Below are 15727 nucleotides of genomic sequence, written 5' to 3' on the forward strand. Positions count from 1 at the left end.
AGATGCTCATTTAAACCTTGCGAATAAAGGGAAGGGTCTCCTTACTTAATCTCACTCACACCCAACCTCCTTCGAAGTCCCAAACAAAGTGCAAGGACATCACCTTTATCTTTATGGTCCCTGCCTCCCGCCAGGCACTATCATTCAATAATTCTGCCAAGTGGTATCTTTTCCTCACGACAGAGTGCTAAACAGTGATTTATTGCTTGAATACACATTGCTTTCATGGAAGTGATTTGTTTAAAACAACAGTAAAGCACTAAATAAATTATTCATTCCATGCTAATTCTTCACTTTTATGTGCTGTAGTAAGCGTCAAAATAAGCAGCCTGTGGGGCATTTTATTTTTGCCACATTAATCTTGGACAGTTTAAAGAAAAAAAAAAAGGAGGAAATCTAAAGAAGTTTCCATTTTCAAGAAAATAGATTTCTTTTTTTTTTTTTTACTTCTAGCCTCCTACAGCAGCCAGGCGGTGAGGTCTTGCAGGTGCACTTCTCCTTCCCCCAGAGCCTCTGAATCACCTCCTGAAGCCCACTGACAGGGCCGAGAGCCCCTCACACTCCTAGTCAGCCTTGTGAACAACACACCCCCTTTGGGCCATTCACAGTGGCCCACTCTGCCATGGGGCCGCGGGGTGGGGGGGGGGGGACTGGGTTCTTTCCTGGGAGATTTGCATTTCTGAGGGCAGACAGAGTATTGGGTTTCTAAATTTCACTAGTGTCTTGATTTAGGATTAAGGGATTAAAAAGATAGAAGCAGCAGTGACATACTAATCCATTTTTGCAACTGAGCTCCCATGTGGGACAGAGATAAAATTCTTTTCTAGTCTTTTTTACCTTTTTTTACTGAAGCCTTGTTGCCCGTGTTTGAGCTGGGGACTTTTGAGTGACTCAGTTTCCTTCATTAGCAGAGGGGGCAGAGAAATGGTCTTGCAGATTCTTGGGAAGTTTCTCTCCTCTTTTCTGACCATGACCCCTCCATGTTTTATACCTGCTGGTGGGTGAGGAGAGATGTGGGTCACTGGCCTGTGGAGTCCACTGAGGTCTCAGCAGGAGAGACACAGAGATGACCCCTCAGCACAGGATGATGGAAATGCTAACTCGGCCAGCCCCTTAAGCAAGCTCCAGATCAGAAGCCAAGATGATCTAAGTTTTCGTGTGTGTGACCCATGCCCCAGGCCATCCCATTTCCTGTGTGGGAGTCACAAATACTATCACCCACCATTGTGAAATGAATTAAATGACATACTGTGTTCGTTAAGCAGCTGGCTTATTGTAAGAACTTGAAAAGATAACATTTATATCCAGCTAGGGATTGCTCCCTTCTCTTTATTCCCACAGTACTACATTTCTAAAGCATTCAGCTCCATGAGTGCCTTGTCAGCTACAGTGCAAGGAGGGCAGGTTATCTGTTTTTTTCTTTTTGCATTCCCAGTAGCATTTAGAAAAACAAATATGGATTGTGGACAGTGCCTGGATAAACAACCAAATAGATGATGATAGATAGATAGATAGATAGATAGATAGATAGATAGATAGATAGATGATAGATAGAGCTTGGCAGCAGGCTGATTGAAAGCAAGAAGTATACTCTGAAACTCTATAAAGCTCTGTTTTTTATTTTCCAAAGAGGCCATGTAGCATGGTGGTTAAGTACCTAAACTCTGGTGTAAGTTTATTTGGATTCAAATACCAACCTCACACTTATGTGCTAGCTGATGATATCAGACAAATTCCTTAAACTCTCTTTTGCCATCTGAAATGGCCAAAAAAAAAAAAAAAAAAAAAAAAGAGGCATTGGCTTCAGGCCTCATAAGATAGTTAAGAATGTACATAGACTGGGGTGCCTGAGTGGCTCAGTTGGTTAAGCAGCAGACTCTCAATTTTGACTCAGATCATCATCTCATTGTCCGCATGTCAGGCTCTGTGCTCAGAATCTGCTTGAAGACTCTCCCTACCCCGGCACCTCCCCCACTCAAGTGCATTCATGCTTGCTCTTTCTCTCTAAAATAAATAAATCTGGGGCAGCCCGGGTGGCTCAGTGGTTTAGTGCCACCTTTGACCCAGGGCCTGATTCTGGAGACCCGGGATCGAGTCCCACGTCAGGCTCCCTGCATGGAGCCTGCTTCTCCCTCTGCCTGTGTCTCTGCCTCTGTGTGTGTGTGTGTGTGTGTGTGTGTGTGTGTCATGAATAAATAAATAAAATCTTTAAAAAAAGATTAACTTTAAAAAAATAAAATAAAATAAATCTTTTTAAAAAGGATATACATAGGATTATATTATTCAAAATGCTTAGCAGAGTGACAAAAACATTTTTAAGGAGTATCCCATAAAGTAGACGTTATGTATTTCGTATGTATTTCGTATTCAATAGGAAAAGGGGGCAAGAGTGGTAACCTGACTAAGCATACAAATAATTAAAATTGGCTCTGTAACCAGAATCTAGCCCTCTCAATTTCTAACTTTAGGTCCCCATCCATACAGACTTGATTTGGCTTTGTCCCATGGTACAGAGGAAGCGATTTTAAGTGTCCTGTAGGAAATAGTTGAAAGATCTGGAATTTAGACTTTGATCCCAAATGTCCACCCTGATATATTTGTATTTATCCAGAGCTGTCCATTTCTGAATAGAAAAAACTCAGAATGGGAAGTAGGCCTCTATAGTTCCTGGCCAACTTTTAGGTATCGTGCACATCTGTGCATGAAAGCTAACACTTTTGAATGAAAGGAAAGAAAAATCAGTAAATCTTTGGATTGGTGCATAGGCACATTTTACAACTACCAAGCCCTCCCAAAAGACAGACGGTAGCGTTGAATTGTCTGTAGCCTTTAATCCCTTAATCAGCCTAAATTTCCAAGAGGAAATCCAAAGTGTTTGGAATATCATTCCTAAGATTAGAATTTCATAAAATAGCAATGCTCTTGTGTTACAATTACTCATTTTTTTAAAAAAATATGTTTTTATTTATTCATGAGAGACAGAGAGAGAGAGAGACAGAGAGACAGAGAGAGGCAGAGACACAGGCAGTCTCCATGCAGGGAGTCTGACGTGTGACTTGATCCCGGGCCTCCAGGATCAGGCCCTGGGCTGAGGGTGACATGCCACCCCCTTTCCCAGCCACCGGGGCTGCCCAATTACTCAGATTTTTGATCCCACTCTATTCTACACACTTGCTACAATAATTGCTCATGTAACTGGAACATGTTGTTTATGCCTGGAAAAGTCCATCATCAATATAACTACAGTCAGTTAGACCATTAACAAGTATTGAAGATCTTTAGGTCAGCAAGAGAATGTTATGTCTGGGTTTACACGCAGTTGTGAGAATAAAGGAGTATCGGAAGGAGAGTGATTTGAATGTGCATGTAGGAGCCATGTCGCATGTGGCCTTATAGGTCAGATTTTGAAATTTAAACTTAAAATCAATGGGAGGACATATAGATGTTTGTTTTGAAGAGTGGGGAAAAATAATATTGCTTTTTAAAAAGTACAGTGGTAGCTGTACAGAGCATAGCTTGAGGGAAGCAAAACAAGAGGCTGGTGGCAATGTCAGAGGCAGTGCAGTAGGCCAGAACAGTTGGGATGAGATTAATGAAAAAGGTTTGTAAGGCTTAATGACTGATTAGGTTTGGGGAGAAAACCTGGGGGATAGAGTCAAGGAAGACTCAGAGCTCTAGCCTGAGCAATGACAATAACATTTACTAAGCTTGTCAATACTGCAGATAGAGTAGATTGAAGTATTTGGCATTGGATGGTATCATAATGGGATGAGGCCTTACAAATGTGTAGTGTAACCACAGAGGAGACTGAGGCTCGAAGAGGTGCGTTGGCTTTCTCGGTGTCACAGAGTTCAGATGTAGGTCTGTCTCTGAATTTATAGCCCAGGACTGCTGAAATGGATAGCTCCATTGAAAAGGGCTTAATGAGCATATAATTTAGAATCCCATTCAAAGGTGGCTTTATAGTGAAGCTGATGAAGCTCAGGATTGAGAGCTTGCCCAGGCATGGGCTCCAGCGCAGCTGGACATTTGGGGGAATCATAGATTGTTTCAGGTGCAGAGGAAAATCTAGGTTGCAATCAGAAAACATTTCTATCTTTTCATTTTTGCCACATTGCCTAAAGGTATCTTAGAAGAAAAGTATGAGAGTTTTTAAGGCACTAGTAATTTGTTGTGAGCTAATTTGTCATTCTCATAAATGTTCACTGTTAAACCTCATTTTATTCATGATTTTTTATTCTGTATCTTGAAGAGAGGCCCTAAAATTGTATGACTCTCATCCTCAAAAAACTGTAGTCTAGGCCTGATGCTACTGGTTGTAGTCCTCAGTTGACTTCTTGCAACTCTCACCCCCAGCCCCCACCGCAGTTCTTCTTTCTGTACGTAGGAACTCCTGCTTCATGCTCCGAGTCAGCATATGGTATGTTAAGATTATTCCTTACTCTCAGAAGCTCCTTATTCAAGAACAGATTCTTCCAAAAGTATAACCTCTACCATTTGTCAGATGAAGTGGTTAGAGTTACATGATCTTTGCAGTCCTTTCCAATTTTGTCTTAAGATTCCTTTAAAAGAGTGAAAAAATGCTAAATATTTTTATAAACCACCCACCAGTCATCTAGATGCCATTGTAGAGAATTAGAACTAGAGTCATATAGAAGCATTTGGGTTCTGTGATTAAATGACAAGAAATGCATAAGAATCATTTAACTTCTATAGGATTCTTTCCTCAGACAGAAACCTTTATTATTTATTAATAGATTTTACTTGAGATTTCAAGATGTTATTTAAATTTCACTTTCAAGCCAGCTTTTTTTAAGCTTTGAATTTCCTCTTGGGCAAATTGTGTCCCATCACACCTTAACACTCAGACAAGGCGAACAAAAGATCTGTTAATAGAGGTCAGTTGTTATTGCTAATTTATTTATCATTTTAAAAGAGAGTAAAATGTTTCTCTTCCTCCCTGATTCATCTTATGATTTTACCAAGGTAAAGGAAAATAATTGAACTTACTGTATTAACTGTCCCTGATTTTTTATTCTTGTTTTTGTTAGTTTCACTATATGGCAAATGAGAAGAGAAAATGAAAAAAAAAACTAAAGCCTGTGTTATCATTTTTTTTAATTCCATTTTTATTGAGGTTCATCTTCTGACACTTGGATCACCATAAGATGCATATCTTTATTAGCTTCCTGTTGGTACGTTGTGTTAACCTTAGAAAAGAATATTTTTAAAAATTGAGTTAACAAAAAAAAAATTGAGTTAACCTCTTCAGATCTACTAATAACAACATAAAAACCAATATGCAAAAGTAAAAAAGGAATGACTTGGTTCATTTCTTTGTATTGAAGCTTAATAGAAGAAACCATAAGAACAGAAGGGCCCCTCATCATTAACACACAGTTTGCTGCTTAATGGTGTGTTCATTTCGTGCATGGGTTCTCACATCAGGAGAGTTTAATATTTAGATAGTGTCTATAATTCAGACACAGAATGATTCGAAAGCCTTGAGGTCTCTATTCCTCAGGTGAGTGTATCAGGGAAGTTGAAAGGGAACTTCTCCATTTCTTCTCCCTTTCTGGCCAACCTCAGGTTGTTCCCCTTTCACTTAGACATAGGAGTTTCCTCTCTTTGTTTTCTAGATTTCCAGAGAGAAGACAATGCAAGAAATATTTTCCTACTGTTTTACAACTCCTTATTTGTGTTTCTATAACTAAGTACCAAGTGACCTAATTCAAATTGGGATTAAGTCAGAGGGAGATGGTCCATCTGGTGCCTTCTAAGTAATATGGAGAGGAATGAGGAGAACATGTACATGGTTTGTTTCTTTATGAAACAGTGGAATTGCACTGGGTATTCTATGTGGTTTCCTTGAACTATGTCTCTCCAAACAACTCACTGAGTTGTCTGATTCTCTCCCCATCCTCTCTAGCCTCATTTGCTTTCATATCTTGAAGCTCTACCATTAGGTCTCTCCAGGTCTGTTTATTTTATTTTTTTAAGATTTTATTTATTCATGAGAAAGAGAGAGAGAGAGAGTCAGAGACACAGGCAGAGGGAGAAGCAGGCTCCCTGCAGGGAGCCTGATGCAGGACTCGATCCCGGATTCCGGGATCACGCCCTGAGCTGAAGGCAGATGGTCAACTGCTGAGCCATCCAGGCATCCCTCCAGGTCTGTTTGATTTTTCTGTCCTACTTTCCCTCTACAGAGAGGTTTGTCTTAAATATGCATTTTCCTCAGATATCGTTTTATCTTGGCTCTCTTTGGGGGTTATATTGATACTGGTATCAGGCTTTTTCTAGGAAAAAAAAAGAGATCATTTAATTTAGCATCTCGCCAGCTCCCCTGGTATAATGCAGATGGTTAAAACAGAGTATAATTTAGGGCAAAGTAACTTAAATGGAGGAAGGAGGATATGAAATGGTTAACATCCACTAGATATGGATATATGCTTTGGGAATTATCTTCCTTTTTATTCAAAAAAAAAAAAGAAGAGGGGGAGGAGAAAGAAGGATCTGTAGGACTGAAGTGTTGAACATTGTGAAGTTAACAGATTTTGGAGAGAAGACTTTTTTTTTTTTTTTAAGTTAATACTGGCCCTCACCTTGAAGAATAGAAAAACAAGTTCTCTTTTCAAAACTTGCATCAAAGAACAACTTAGGTCCATTGGATTTTTTTTCTAAATATAATGACATGGCTCTAGAAAGAGAGTATAATAGGCTTTTATTACATGCATTTCTTTGCTAGTCACCACCAGGGAAGAACTTGACTTTCAGCAGACAAAGGGGAGAGAGATGTGAGTTGCCTTGAGAGGACAGTGCTCAACAGCTCATGTGCAATCAGTCACCACACATCTTAGCTGCAAATGACCTCTAGGGGGGAACAGAGTCAGGGGAGAATATAGCAAATCTTACTTAAAAACATTCTACTCTCCAAAAGGGCCATTCCATATTCTACAGTTTGTGCCTCATGTTGAGTCAGCTACCTATACCCCTATGTCTGCATCACTGTTGGCTATCTGGTTTTTTAAGTTCCCAGTAGGTCCAGTAGGGGAGGTCCAGTAGCCATGTAGCTCACACCATTTCAGTGTCGTCCAGAGGATATTACATAAATAAACATTATATTAAATGATGTGTGGGCTCCTAGAAAACATGGAGGCCATTTGGGAATAAGGACTCTCCAGAAGCAAAAATCTGCTTATTGCTTTCTGGCTGGCCTCACACCCCAAATTCATCCCACCTTTTCTTTTGGTTTTTCTTTTCAGATTGTGTTTGTGTGTGCTAGATTACCTCTGCCTGATGACTTCAGATGCCCATGTGAGGTTGTTATACACACCATTATATCAACCTTTCAGCTCCCCTCTGGGGGTCTCTTAATCCGATTTAGCTATTATTGATTTTTCAGCCCTTTGATGACTCAGATGGAATGCAATTACACATTCACTTACATCTTCAGAAAATGAAGATTCTATATGCTATTCTGTTGAAATCTGCAGTTCGATGTGCATGCATTCATTGTCTCTGATCTGTAAGCCACTTACTTCTGTGATTGAAATGGAAGGATCCAGAGGCCTGTGTGGCTCAGTGGTTGAGCATCTGCCTTTGGCTCAGGGTGTGATCCTGGAATCCGGGGTTGGGATCAAGTTACAGATGAGGCTCCTTCTCCTTGGAGGAGCCTGCTTCTCCCTCTGCCAGAGACATACTGCCTCTCTCTCTCTATGTCTGTCATGAATCAATCAATCAATAAATCAATCAATAAATAAATCTTAAAAAAAATAGAAGGATCATCCCCTAATGATGGATTTCACAAAGGTTCAAAAGTTTTTTTTAAATGAATTAAAAATGACAAGTGAAAATGCCATTGACCTAAGGTCAATAAAAAATTAAAACTAAAAAAAAAAATTAAAACTCAAGTTTATCTCCTATAAGGAAGACATTTTCAAGGAATGTCTGAAAGAAGGCAGAGTAAAGGAGGAGTCTGTGACCAGTACCATGTCTGATGGATAACAGGTCTACAGTACTTTTGAATTGGATGGAAAGTAAGGATCCTTCACTAGTTCTGACTGGCCTTTAGTAGCAGAAATACTCAATTGGGACAACATATCTTGGGGATAATGAAGCACAGTGCAGTGAGTTAAGAGTCTATATAAAATGTGAGTTAAACTTGTCCACCTCTTGCCAGCTGAATAATTTCAATTACTTAGCCTCTGTGTGCCTCAATTTCCTCATTAGAAAGAGAGAGAGAGAGAGAGAGAGAGAGAGAGAGATAATTACTTGAAATACCCTTAATAATGAAATTTGCCTGGCTCACAGAGTAGGCCTCCAGTAAATGCTAAATGTTATTAGTAATAGCAACTACTTATATTTACAGAGTACTTTAACATTTCACAGAGTTTTTCAACTTTCTATTGTTTGCTTTTCGCATTTCTAAAAGACTAAGGAGAGAGATAACATTGTCTCCTTTTCTATGTTTATTTTTAATAAGTCTTTTCAGTATTTAAGTGACTTGCGGTCAGACAGTGGCAGATACTACAAGTTGTTGCTCAGCAGCCACTACCCACTTTTTCTTTACTGGCAGAGCCCATCTCTTACCATAGAAAACAGCAAGTCCATCTCTAGACTTCTGCCCTCCTTGTTTTTCCAACTTTCACTGAAGCCATGATGTGGGCATGTGCCTGAATAGTGGCCATTGAAGCCATAGAGATCTTATTGGAAGGGCTTTGGGGCAAGTTTCCTTTCTAATTTAAAAACACAAAGCAGATGTACACTAGGGGTCCTTCTTTTTTGTGCTGAGTGTAGCTGTGTCTGCACATGCTACAGAGAAGTGCTATGACCACCTTGCAAACATGAGGGTGGACAGAGCTAAGTATTAAACTCTCAGAGAGGAAATATGTACATCATGTGGATGCGTGATAGTGTTGTTAGGCTCTATTAGTCCTGGAACTGCATAGACTGTGGACCTTTTGTTATATGAGACAATATGTCCCTTATTACTTGAGTTATCTTTAGTGACCTGTTTCTTGCTGCCAAAGACATTCTAACAGATAAGGTGGCTAAACCAAGCCTCAAAGTCTGGTCTTCTTCTGATTTCAAAGCCTTTGTTTGTTTGCTTGTTTGTTTTGGTAGAGCATGCCACCATCCTATCATTAAGGCCTCCACAGTTAGAGCCAAATGTATTTCTCTATCCTGATACTCTGTGTGTCCTTACCCATATTTTAAGCCGTAGCTAAACTCAGAGACTTTGTCTCTTCTGACTGCTCTGTGAGCTTTCACACCTCTGCACTATGATCCTCATGTTCCCTTCTCTTAGGAAACCAGCTCTATGGCTTTTTGTCACCATCAGAATCACACACGTCTTCTGGGATTTGTCTCGGTGGTCTTCTTTTGTAAGAATCTCTACCTTATTATACTTTTCTTTCATGCTCCCTAAGAGATTTAAACACTTTTCTCTGACTTAAACCTTTGTCTCCCTTAGTGTAACCATCTGTGTACAGTGCTGCCTCTCTACTTGACTGTGAGCTTCCAGGGCCCAGTACCGAGTCTTATTCTCCCTTTGTGTCCTCACAGCACAGATTTTTTTTTAAATCCCTGCCTCTTAAGAAGGCTTAATAAATGTTTATTGAATTAAATGTGTAGAATTTTAGAGCTGCATGTTCTTTCTTCTGAAGAAAGCTCTCATTTTCTGGGAATTATAGGAGATTCTTATTCTTAGATTCATGACCCCCCTAGGATTCAGGAGATCAGTGATATCATTAAAGTTCTATTTATTGTTTTATGCTCATAGATTTTATTAGATCAAAATCTTAAAGAATTCATGGCTATTCTAAAGAATGAGAACTTCTATTTAAGTTAGAAAGTTGAATAAATGCTTTCTGAGCCAAAGACACAATCTGGAGTGTGTATATTTTTAGGAAAACCACTGTTGTAAGTTTGCTTCTTTTCCCTAAAACTGGAGTGCAAAGAAAACAACTCAAAACAAAACAAAAAAATTGCTGGCTATTGAACACTCCTCTTACATTGTATCCAATTCTTCAGTCCCCTGAAAGATTGTTCCAGATCTCGTCAGACCTTATAATTTTTTGTGCCTTATCACTTCTATCCACATCTTTAAAAATATCTAAACAACTGGTCTCTTGCAAGCAACTATAGTAAGCAGAGAAGAGGCCATTTGAGATAGGGCAATGAGGAAACACCAGGGCATGCTGGAAGTTGGTGAGAAAAGATGGAGGTAGCCAAATTTAGCCCCTGAACCAACCTACTGGCATCATCATTGGGGCTTTGCCATGGCTCATTCAAGCTAGACTGTGGCCCACCCCAGGTAGGTAGAATTTATGAATGTTAGTATGGATGAGTTCAGTATTACAATGACAAAAACACCTGCCCAGGCCAGCCCTGAATCAATAATAACTGAGAGAAATACAGAAAAAAAAAATGCCTTGTTTTATAGACTAGGGCCTGTGTCATCATCTGCATTGTTCAGGATTTGGAACTATAGACCTTCAGGAATAGAAGAGACTTTAGGATCTTATAGTCCAAACTGCTCAGTGTCGAAGAGCCCAAGGCCACACTTCTGTTTTCCTTGGGATTAGAATCTACTTCTACAATAGGACACAAAGAAAAAAAGGAGGCAAATCATTAATAATTTAAAAATGAAAGGACAGGTCTTGTTTTTCTAAGATTTCTCAGAGAAGATGAGATGAGGTGAAGGGCAGTGGCCAGGCCAAGGGTTCTGGTAGAACTCAGGTCTCCCTAAATATCCACAAGTTCTGCCACAGTTACCCTAACCTAAATTCATCATTTAAGAAGAATAGTAAGATTATTAGACAAGTTTCTCCTTTAAAAAGATCCTCAGTAGCCCTCTACCAAGTTGCTACTAAAGAATTAGGAGAGACTACTCATGGGGGGCGGCGGGGGGCGGGGAGCGGGGTATATGTGTATCCTCTTCAGGGAGTGGGTGAGGGGTGGGATGGGAGATATATTGATGTCCATCAACCTTCCATCCCCCTTCCTCTGGGATACATTTTTTTAAGTTAGCAAAGGAAAAGTCAGTATACTATATTCCTTCCTTATGAAAAGGAAAGGAGAATTCCTATCCTTCTACTTGGGAAGTGTGGAATAAATGTTGGTCCAGTAATTAATACACGTTTTCAAAAATATATTGTGTCAAATCAGGTTTTAGGGGTTCCTTAAATGTTCAGGATTTGGTTTCTAAATCATATATATATATATATATATATATATATATGAAGGTTTTATTTATTCATGAGAGACACAGAGAGGCAGAGACATAGGCAGAGGGAGAAGCAGGGAGCCCGATGTGGGACTCAATCCAGGGACTCCAGGATCACACCCTGAGCCAAAGGCAGACGCTCAACCACTGAGCCACCCACATGCCCCTCTGAATTATATTTTTATGTTAATTAAGGAAAACATGCTGGCACCTTCAAAGGTGTCATATGTACAAATACTGGCCATAATGAAGATTGCCCACACGTAAACTTAGGTTGCTATCATGTTAAGACCATCAAATGCACACTTGGAAATAAGGCTTGTCCTGGTGTTTTGCTACAACAAAATATTTTTGGCTGGCTTTTTTTCTGCTTCGCAAGAGAGCACTGTTTTTTTTTGTTTTTGTTGTTTTTGTTTTTGTTTTTTTTTTATTATTTATGATAGTCACAAAGAGAGAGAGAGAGAGAGAGACAGAGACACAGGCAGAGGGAGAAGCAGGCTCCATGCACCGGGAGCCTGACGTGGGATTCGATCCTGGGTCTTCATGATCGTGCCCTGGGCCAAAGGCAGGCGCCAAACCGCTGTGCTACCCAGGGATCCCGAGAGCACTGTTAATAGCCACTTGTATACTGGTGTCTGTTTACATCTATGAATGCTTTTGTTTGGTAACCCAGTGCAGAGGGAAGTTGGAGTTAGATGAGGGGAAAGACATTTTCCTTGCCTAGGGTCCATTGTGATACTTGCTTCCTGCCCTCCAACTTTACTGAGGAGTAAATGACAAATATAATTGTATATATTTAAGGTAGACAATGTAGTGCTTTGAGATTATCTATCCATCTATCTATCTAGATATCATGTAATGCTTGTAAAGATCGAGATAATTAACACATCCATCACCTTACATAGTTTTCTCTCTCTGTCTCTCTTGGGTTTTTTGTTTTTCTGTTTTTTTGGGTGGAGGGAGGGTTATTTACTTTTTTGGTGAGAATGCTTAATATCTTTCAGTAACTTTCAAGTGGACACTATTGTATTATTATAGTCACCTTGATGTATATCAGAGCCTCAGAACTTCTTATAACTGAAAGTTTTTACTTCAGATCCTTTGATCTGCATCTCCCCATAATCCCCTCCCAGTCCCTAACAACCACCATTACATTCTGTCTCTGTGAAATCAGTTTTTATTTGTTTTATATTCCGCATATAAGTGATACAGGATAGTACATATTTTTTTCTATCTGGCTTATTTCACCTGGAAAAATGCCCTCCAGCTTCATCCATATTGACACAAATGGCAGGGTTTTCTTTTTAGTTTCTAAATAACATCCCATTGTGCACATGTATATATACCACATTTTTCTAATGTGATGGCTTCTTAGCACCTACGTATAGAGGGGTGGGTGAACTGGAGTTGGTGGAATTATTCAGTAGGAGCTTTGGAAGACTCTGGGAAAAAGGGTAATAGTTTTGTGAATTCAGATAGTGTAAATTTAGCTCAGTCCTAGGGAGGAAGCCCGTGATAACGTCCCTGAAGAACCTCATTCATCCCTGCACAGACCCTGGCACTGTTTCTGGCACACTCTTGCCATCTAAGGAATGGATGATTTGAAAATAACAACTTGGTGGGTTAGCCTCAACATGTTCTTTACACATATGGACAAAGTGACATTCCCCCCAGTAGTTTTGGTAAGCTGTGGATATGTCAGGAAGGAGCCACAGCAAAAGAAGAGGACACATGGCATGTGGTGACAGTGGCTCCCAGACTGGTTGAGGAATCTTCAGACACACCATGCGGAAAGTCTCAGAAATAATGGTGCTGAGGTCCTGGCACAGTGTAGGTAGAGGTTAAGCCATTGATATTTGGATTACAGCAATTTAAAGAAAGTACCTAAGATCTAAAAGGGAATGTAAAAAAGCTATTACCGAGTGGTCATCAGTTACTGTTTGGAATCAGGGATATTTTGGTACTATGTAATGAAAATGAGGCATAGAAAGAAACAAGATGCTGATGAGTATTCCATTTTGTGTGTGTATGCATCAAAACAGCCTTGCTCTCATTGATTGGATTTATAATTAAATTCTATGCAGTTGGGCTCATAGAATTAAATCTATACATGGAAATTATTTACTGAAAGAATAAAAATAAATTACTATTTATGTATTTTAAGTACATATAACATTTCACTTGATGAAAAAGTTTCACTTACATTTTAAATTTTAAAAATGCACAAAAATAGTAGACAATGGGACCTGAATAGGGAGGCAATTGCATTCTCCCCTTTTTCTCATCTGATACTGGTAGTTTGGGTCATGGGCCTTTAACAGGTACTAATTCTATTATATAGTATTGCTAATTAACCAGGACAGAAAAGCCAAGAGACGACAACAAACCAGCTCTAATACGATGAGGCATCACTATCCCGGAGTGGGGGTAAATAATGCACATAGACAGTGAAGGGAAAAAAAGAAGGGGAGAGAGATTGCAAGGAATCGATTGGAGACATAACTAAAGGTTAGTGGTCCTCCCTTCTTTCTTGCTTTCATTCTGAAAACAGAAGATGAGATTGATTCAAGCAGATATACTTTGGAATGCCAGAAAGGACACCTCTTCTGGTGCAGTATTGATAAACTGCCTGAGTGTATCAGTGGCATTTTCGTTTTACTAGCCCCTGGAGAAGAGTCAGGGAGTGGATTTTTACCTCCCTGCCCACCTGCCTGAAAATTGCTTAAACAATGTGTGTGTGTGTGTGTGTGTGTGTGTGTGTACGCACACGCGACGGGCTCCAGACCATTACCTATTGGGTTAAAGGGTTCCTTCTCCTGGGCTCTTCTGAATTCCCTCATCAGATGGATGGGAGATGCCGCCTATGCCCAGCTGAACTTCATTATTGAGTTTACTGCTGTATTGTATCAAGAGAGCTACTACCGAGAAATGCTTTCTGCCCACACCCCCATTTTCTTGGTGGGGGATTTATAGGTCTATTTGGCAAAATCATACCAAGGTAGAGTGGCAACGTCACTTTGTGTCTTCCAACAAACAGCCACCCCGCTGTCACTGATCAGCGATCCTGGGACGGCAGTGATTGAAATTTAGCACTTAGAGTGACTTAATTGGCACGCAGACCTGTTAAGCATATGCGCCCACCACAGGTGCACCATCTGATGCACCTGTAGGGTGCCCAGTACCTCACACATGCTCACATTTTGCTAAAGAAGCAAGTTTTGAACAGGTCCTTGAGGAAGGCCTGCACGGTGTTTCAGGAGAAGGGGTGGCCTCAGAACACAGGTCCTCAGATCTCTGCCTGTCTTTGGGTTACCTTAGTTCTTAATTCCTTTGAACTTGGGACAAACCTGAGGTTGTACAGTTCCAGTTTGCTTGCTGTGACAGAAGTGTTTGGAATCGGCTCATTGATGCTTGTGCCTTCAGTAAATCTAGCCCTGTGCTAGCAGAGTGGAACTTGGAAGGGCTCCGTACTCCTTGGCAGCTTGCTGCCTTGGAATTCAAGGTTACAATGTTCTGTGCTCACTGTGACTAGAACTGATCCCTTGGCCTTCAGGGAAAATCCTGGAAGTCGATGTCAACATTTTTCTGCTGAGTTGGAAACAGCAAGACTGGGCCAAATGTCCTCGGTTATGTGAGGCAGGAGAGAAGTAGAAATCTCAACGGAAAACAGAGCAGACCCATTAAGTTCTTGTCCTTACATAAGAAGAGTGAGTGAGGGATGAGAACTCACTGGGTAGGAACATACTCCTCTGTGGAATCTTCCTAAGCGTCCTGGTGCTCATGCACTCCAGGGAACGGGGACCCTGGTCATCACTGCAATTGCTGGAGGAAGCAGCCTTTTCAAGCTGCCATGGTGGGCATGAGTGTCCGCGGGACTGAAGAGAGCTAGATCAGCTGTCCGTCAGCCTAGATTTTCTTTGATGAGCTTGTCCTGTCCTAACTGGATCATAGACTACCAGGCCTCATCTGTAGTTATGTTCTCCTCGGGCATCAGGTGAAATCCTGGGTTCCCAATAAATGTTCAAGGAGTGTTGAATGCTGAGAGAAGGAACTACATAGTTGGAGTTCCTCTGAGTGATGTTGAGAATAGCAGTGGGGTCAAATCAGAAAAGGATTTGCTGTGAAGCTAATGAAGCTGAAATGTCAGTGTCCTGGGACCTGTCTTAAACATTTGAATTGGTGTGTTTATATTCTGTTCCTTACAGAGGGTTCCCCAAATGGTAAGCTTCAGGAACCCGTAAAACATAAATATGTTCCTGTTGAAATGTTCTTGCTGGGCCCTCCTGGAAGCCTCTGGATTCCATCCAGTGGCCTTCCCAGAAATTGGAGAATCAAAAGAAACTGATAAAGCCTACAAAGGAGAAGAAAGGGAAGGGACTGACATGTAAGAACCCCATGCAAAGAGCATTTATTACCTATTTTAACTTCTTACAGCAAGCCTTTCTGGGTGATAGCATTTACTGCCCCGCCCTCTTAATAGGTGGGGATATTGAGGTTCAG

The 15727-nt window shown here is 40.5% G+C and overlaps 1 protein-coding gene across 5 annotated transcripts in view; it reads left to right on the top strand.

The window, feature by feature from the left end:
- The window catches only part of SORCS1 (sortilin related VPS10 domain containing receptor 1), a 506783-nt gene that overhangs the window by 167702 nt on the left and 323354 nt on the right, over nucleotides 1–15727 (top strand). The window lies entirely within an intron of this gene.

The sequence above is a fragment of the Canis lupus genome, chromosome 29 (assembly GCF_048164855.1).
Source record: "Canis lupus baileyi chromosome 29, mCanLup2.hap1, whole genome shotgun sequence".
Lineage (NCBI taxonomy): Eukaryota > Metazoa > Chordata > Mammalia > Carnivora > Canidae > Canis > Canis lupus.